General features: G+C 40.7%; 2 protein-coding genes across 14 annotated transcripts in view; both read right to left on the reverse strand.

Moving 5' to 3' along the window:
• Positions 1–6,503, reverse strand: part of LOC143217586 (dystrophin, isoforms A/C/F/G/H) — a 1,095,306-nt gene that overhangs the window by 591,828 nt on the left and 496,975 nt on the right. The gene's annotated exons all lie outside the window — the stretch shown is intronic.
• LOC143217589 (uncharacterized) overlaps positions 1–6,503 on the reverse strand; it is a 172,282-nt gene that overhangs the window by 140,683 nt on the left and 25,096 nt on the right. The window lies entirely within an intron of this gene.

Raw genomic sequence — 6,503 nt, forward strand, 5'->3', positions numbered from 1 at the left:
GAGAGTCGCTGTCGCTGGCACAGTTGAAAGACCCGTGCGTCCTTTCAATGTGACACCAATATATAATCTTTTTTATTATTACTTATCTTTTATGAAACGTCCATCAGTATTTCTTATTAAAAAAAGACCAAACACGATGTAATTTCAACTGCGCAAAGGAAGGACAGCGTATAGGAAAGAAAGAGACGCGGAGAGTCGCAGTCGTCGGCACAGTTGAAAGACCCGTGCGTCCTCTCAATGTGACACCAATATATAATCTTTTTTATTATTACTTATTTTTTATGGAACGTCCATCAGTATTTCTTATTAAAAAAAGACCAAACACGATATAATTTCAACTGCGCAAAGGAAGGACAGCGTATAGGAAAGAAAGAGACGCGGAGAGTCGCAGTCGTCGGCACAGTTGAAAGACCCGTGCGTCCTCTCAATGTGACACCAATATATAATCTTTTTTATTATTACTTATCTTTTATGAAACGTCCATCAGTATTTCTTATTAAAAAAAGACCAAACACGATATAATTTCAACTGCGCAAAGGAAGGACAGCGTATAGGGAAGAAAGAGACGCGGAGAGTCGCAGTCGTCGGCACAGTTGAAAGACCCGTGTGTCCTTTCAATGTGACACCAATATATAATCTTTTTGATTATTACTTATTTTCTATGAAACGTCCATCAGTATTTCTTATTAAAAAAAGACCAAACACGATATAATTTCAACTGCGCAAAGGAAGGACAGCGTATAGGAAAGAAAGAGACGCGGAGAGTCGCTGTCGCTGGCACAGTTCAAAGGCCTGGGCGTGGTCTCGCTTTACACGCGCTGTCCTTCTCTACGTCCGGCTCGGCCTTTGAAGTTTGAAGCTGAAAAAAATAGCTACCCGTCTACGCTCGACGCAACCGAATCCCCCCCGAGGCTTTTGCGTCGATAGAGACATTACTGTATATCGTGTTTGGTCTAATCAGAAAAAAAACAAGACGAATGAGAAAGTATCATCGACGAAAAACCAAAAATGAGGAGTTTTGATTTTTGAATTTAAAAGGCTGAGCTGACTCGAGTCCTTTCATATTTGCCGAACGCCCGAACCTCAGTCCCTCTTTCTCTTTCCATCGCTATCCTTCTCTACGTGCGGTAGACTACAAAGAATGTAGCATCTCTGCTAGAACTGTCACTCGGACAGTTACGAAGATATTACTGTATACGTCGTAAGCATGGTGTTACTCACAATCGTATGTACAAATGTTATATAGAGAAGAATGAACCGTTATGTTTAGCATCGTATCCGTAGCTGGCAGCAGTAAAAAGTCCCGAAAACCGCTGGAATACGTAAGGAAGCCGAGCAACGGACGTAACAGAAATCTCTTTTCCCCCATTATTTCTTGCCCTAGAGCCTAGTTAATTCAGTGGCGACGGCGTCGGGCACCGTCCCGACCAAAAAGCTCATCGGCGTGTTCTAGTCGAGCCGAAATCTCGTTTACATTTATCGCGGCAAAGGGGCGGGCAAGTTGCGAGAGGAACCGCGAGGCGAGACGCGCGTTCACCGAGAATCGAGCGTGCTTAGCCGCGTACAGGCTTCTTGCGTGGCTCGGGCTGTTCATGCTTTGAGCCGCGATAGACTTCAATTAAACGCAGCCGCGTCGACTTGGAAACTAATATGCCATTCGGTAACTCCGCGAGGTATTCAAAGAGCAGAGGTGTGGGGCAAGGGAAAGGAAAGTGAGCCAACAGGAAGGGGAAACGACCATGTTCTTGCACAATCAACAATGTCTCATCGGATTGATGCGAAGCGGGTACGGTGGAACCTCGATGCTCGCAAACGAGTTTTGTTTGCAGTACTATTTCCACCGATAGGTTCCTCGGCTACGGTGCTTAAATTATGAATAAACGCGAGCTGAATGCTACCCAAAAAAGAACTGTAGAACGTGAGAAAACTGCGTCCAAACAATTGTGGTTAGGATCATTTAGCGTGTGGGAGACTGAAGGGTGAAGCTGGGGGATGGTGAAGTTGCATGTGCTTGCAACTTCTATTAGCAAATTATTATTCGTCTGTGCATCATTCGGATAAACATGGTATGAGCGTATGACCATCTCCAGTTTACTTTTGGTGGATTTTTCAGAACATAAAACAAGTGGCTTTGAATTATCAAGTCCGTAAAAACAAGCATTGAACTGTATTTTAACGAAAAACCACAGAAATTTTGTAGTGGCGGTATAATACCTTCACCAAAAAGGTGAGAAATTTCGAATATTAACGTAACTAGAGGAACTTATGGGACATCTTGATACATAATGCCGCGCCGGTCCCGTTCCATGCAATTATCGAGTATTATTACCTTGCGTGGTCCTGGAGCCACGTGGCTTTCGAGTTGGCTGAACGGTAAAGAAGAATTTCGTGAGAATTCCCGGTACACGATCTAATCCGAACTCCGGCGATTTTCGTGGGATTTAATCCCCCGGAGGCTAGCAACGAAGCTAAGATTCCACCCAGTGAAATAAAACAAGCCGAAAGCACGACGGACAGCGGCAACTCGGAAGTTGGAAGACCTCGAGGAATCTGGAAGCTGCCTTCCTTCCCCTTACTTCGTTGTGACTTATTGTCTGGTTTCGAGCGAATTCTGGACAAATATTTCGATATTACTCTACGCCCCCTTTTTCTCTCCTTTCAAGAGTCCGCTGTCGGCGGAGAGTTTGCGGATTGGACAATGAAGATCGCTTTTCGTAGACAGGAACCGCTTTAATAGAACGAAACCGTGTCCAGAGGGTTTTGTATTTACGAAACTGTCTGTTTTACACGTGCATTCTTCCGCTAAAGTAAACTGTTACGTTCCTTTATCAGATAAGGTTCTTATCTACCATTGATCAGAGCTATGCTACATTTTATTTGGCTTGCATAGTCATTGAATTGTACTGTAGCTCAACGCATAATTTAAACCATTCAATTAACTTAATTGCTAATTACGCTAATCATGAGTGTAATTGAATTACATTGTAATTGAAATTCAATGTATTTGGAGTACATTGTAATTTATATCTCGAATTTGTAACTGCATTTTATAGAATGTTATAGAAAAAGGAGAAACATGTACCCAAGGTGTAAAAAAAGTACTGATCATCCGCTTTAGGGGTGAATCTATACCACTGAACGTGAACGTAATTTACATTGTGTTACAAAATATCCACGTCCATTAAATTTTGTTTGCCTCAATTTAGTGAATCAACTTCAACGCGAAAACGAATTATATTCTAATTTAATTGAATGAGAGACCAGAATTACGAATTACATTGGAACTTAATTGAATGAACGAGCTGAATTACGTATTACCAAATAATTTAATACTATGTAATCGAATTACTTTGTAATTATAATTCATGAAGTAATTCAATTTGTAATTCTACACAACTCTGGCACTGATTCGTGTTCCTTATTTGTCACTCGAATTGTTTGACGGAAATAATTAACTACGAGCTTTGGAATAACGTATGCGTTATGTACTTCTGGAAAGTGAATAGTACGTGCGTCTCCCACGGTCACGAAACTTTAGCAAAGCGTGTTATAGTAATACATTAAGCGTTGCAAATATTAGTCCACTGTATATTAGACGAGTATACTTCGTTCTATCATCAATTTTGCAGGTAATCACTATGGTCAAATTTCAGGTTTCAATCGAATTTTATTTAAATGGAATACAGTGGATTCACACACACACACACATATTAATATTCGATCATCCTTTAAAATACAACTTTTTTCAAGAATAGGAAATTTAGTGTTCGATTATATTTTTGGTCTTCTGTGTGTCCATACTTTTCACTTGTAAAGCACCCTGTATAACATAAAGCAAAGTAATAAATGTTCTATGCACATTGCAGATTCGAGATTGTTTCGATATTTGCCATAGTGCAAAGGGTTATTAAAAAACAGTGTTAATAAATTAAGACTTTCTATTACAACGATTAATCTTCTCTATAGAGATCTAAATGCATTTTGTGAAATCAGATGCACGCTATTTGTACGTTTTCTAGAAATCATACCAAGGATGCTGATGATCTGAGTCAAGTCTGGTTTAGGTAGATTCAGCGCTGAGGATTCCGTAAGAATATTCCGATCTCTTTCCTCTTGAAACGGTACGACACGGCGACGGAGGAATATCCGACGTCTAGATACTTTATACAAGCCGGAAAATGTCGTTGTAACCATTTCGACGTCGGGCCAAATGCGGGGAAGGGGAGAAAAGGCGGAAACAACGAGTAACAGGCGGAGTACTGATCTCCTTAAACAATCGTCCCGCAAGATACCTTTTAAAAGCATTTAGACGAACAAAAGGAACGCGTGGAACGGGCATCATTTTTTATTCGACAAGCACCGGCTGAGCGATTCGTTTAATATAACATTCCTGCGCCACGTTTCTGCGGAGCAATTGAAAAGAGAATCGCGGAAACGATGAAGTTTTAATGATATACCCCTGCCCTCGGTCTTCGAGCGGGTAGCTTTCGATGGGAACGAAGAAATCATCGCGGATCTACTTCTTAGATTTATTCGAGGATACGTTCGAGGAAGATTTCGAGGTCAGAAATCGGAAATCGAAAATCATTAGGTAGTTGCATGTGAAATGTCCGATTTTAGAATGCAGCTCTTGTAAAACGTTTCGATCATGAAACGGTATTACAGTCTATTGTATAAAACTGCGAGGTCTAATTTTACTTTTAAACAAATCGTATTTCAACGTCAATTAATACAACTGTCATGGATTCCTTATATATGTATGGAAAAATAACAAGAAATAAGCACTAAGTAGTTAATGCACTATTGCTAGTAAAAAGGAGTACGAAATAGAGATAACGATCTCGTAAATGAAAAACGTGAATAACCGAAAAATTCGATTTTTTAACGTAGTACAATCACAAAACTATAAATTCAATAACAATGGTGCTTACTATGCTTAATAAAAGTTCATTTAGAAAAAAGTAGCCTTCGTTTAATGTTTCAGATAGTGAAGAATAAAATAATTTAAGAACATAATGCAATGTGTGTCTGACTCCTGTCTCCTGCAATCGATTCATTTTATTCTGCATCGGTAACAAAAATACTAGCGAACACTCCTATTTTAAACTGTGGGACCGTTCAGATTGAATTAAATCACTGATCGATCGAATCGTTTGATTGTTTAGCAGCGAACGTTTCGCCATGTCCAAGAATGGACTTTCCACGTGTTAACGTTGTTATTTCCTGTTGCATTATACAGAACGCAGAGACGCGTGCACGCCAGCTCGCGGCGGAAACGAGGGTAAATCGGATCCCGAAACTCGCGATACATTGCCGAACCCGTTCCCCCCGGCTTCAAGCTTTTGCATGTAAATAATGTCACAAGATGGCGTCGCGAAATCATAAAGTTACTGGCTCGAACGAGAAGTCGACGTCTCTCTTTCTCTCGTTTTCTCGTGTTCTCCCTTCCTCTCTTTCTCTTTCAGTATACCGGTCTCTTTTTTTCTCCATTTTCTCGCTCTTTCACCTGGCTTTCGATCGATCGACCGGCAGAACAGCGTCGTCCCGAAACGCGGCGAGCGCATTTATTTTTCAAGGGCGAAATTTATGTATGACTCGAGCGCGATGGATGCCACGGCGAGATGGGATGCCCTGCTCATCACCGACCGGAGCATTATCGATTTAAAACGAAAACTGACGCAACCGGCGTCGAATCGGCCCTAAATTCCACGAAACAACGACTTCGGAAGACAGCTTCACGATCACACGATCGACCGACCCAGCCGATCCCGACCGTATACTCGAAGCAACCGAGTACAAAATTCTATAGGGAATCGAGGTATTACACGCGACCAGAGAAGATTCCATGTTCAGCTACAGCCCAAGAAGTATTCAGTATACTCGTGGCAAGGGAGTAATATCCGACACGACCAATAAGGAAGATTTAACCTTTTGGTGTCCGGGGGATAATAATATTTAGCGAGTTTCATGCGCAAGTCGTGAGTTGTGATGCAAGGTGCTGGGATGTCTGAATTTCAAGATCGTTTGGTTCGGGAGAGATCTATTTTACTTCTAATCGAATAATATGTCTCAGTTCATCAATCTACACAAAACACGGAACGAATTGAACAGAAGATAATTTTTCCTCCAAAATTAACTCCTACAAATAAACGTCTAATTACACGTGAATCATGTAGTGTCTCTATATTTACCGTGATTCGATATTGCACGAACCACAGGAAATAAAATAGGAAAGTATGTTAGGAAAGTGCATCTGGGTAAACACGCAGAGAAAAATATTTAATATATCAGTTACCGGAAATCCTGTTTGAGAACAAAATTATATCAGTATAAAGTACATTTACTACGCTCAACTGTTCGAATTGTGAATTCGTAACACGATTCGTTAAAACATGAATTTATATGAAACCTTATTTTTAAGGAGGTGTTCTCCTCTTCCAGGTCAAATATTCGCCCCCCAGCAGTCTATTTTATTTATAAACTCTCATACAGTTACGCTCGCA

Source organism: Lasioglossum baleicum, chromosome 17 (genome assembly GCF_051020765.1).
Source record: "Lasioglossum baleicum chromosome 17, iyLasBale1, whole genome shotgun sequence".
NCBI lineage: Eukaryota > Metazoa > Arthropoda > Insecta > Hymenoptera > Halictidae > Lasioglossum > Lasioglossum baleicum.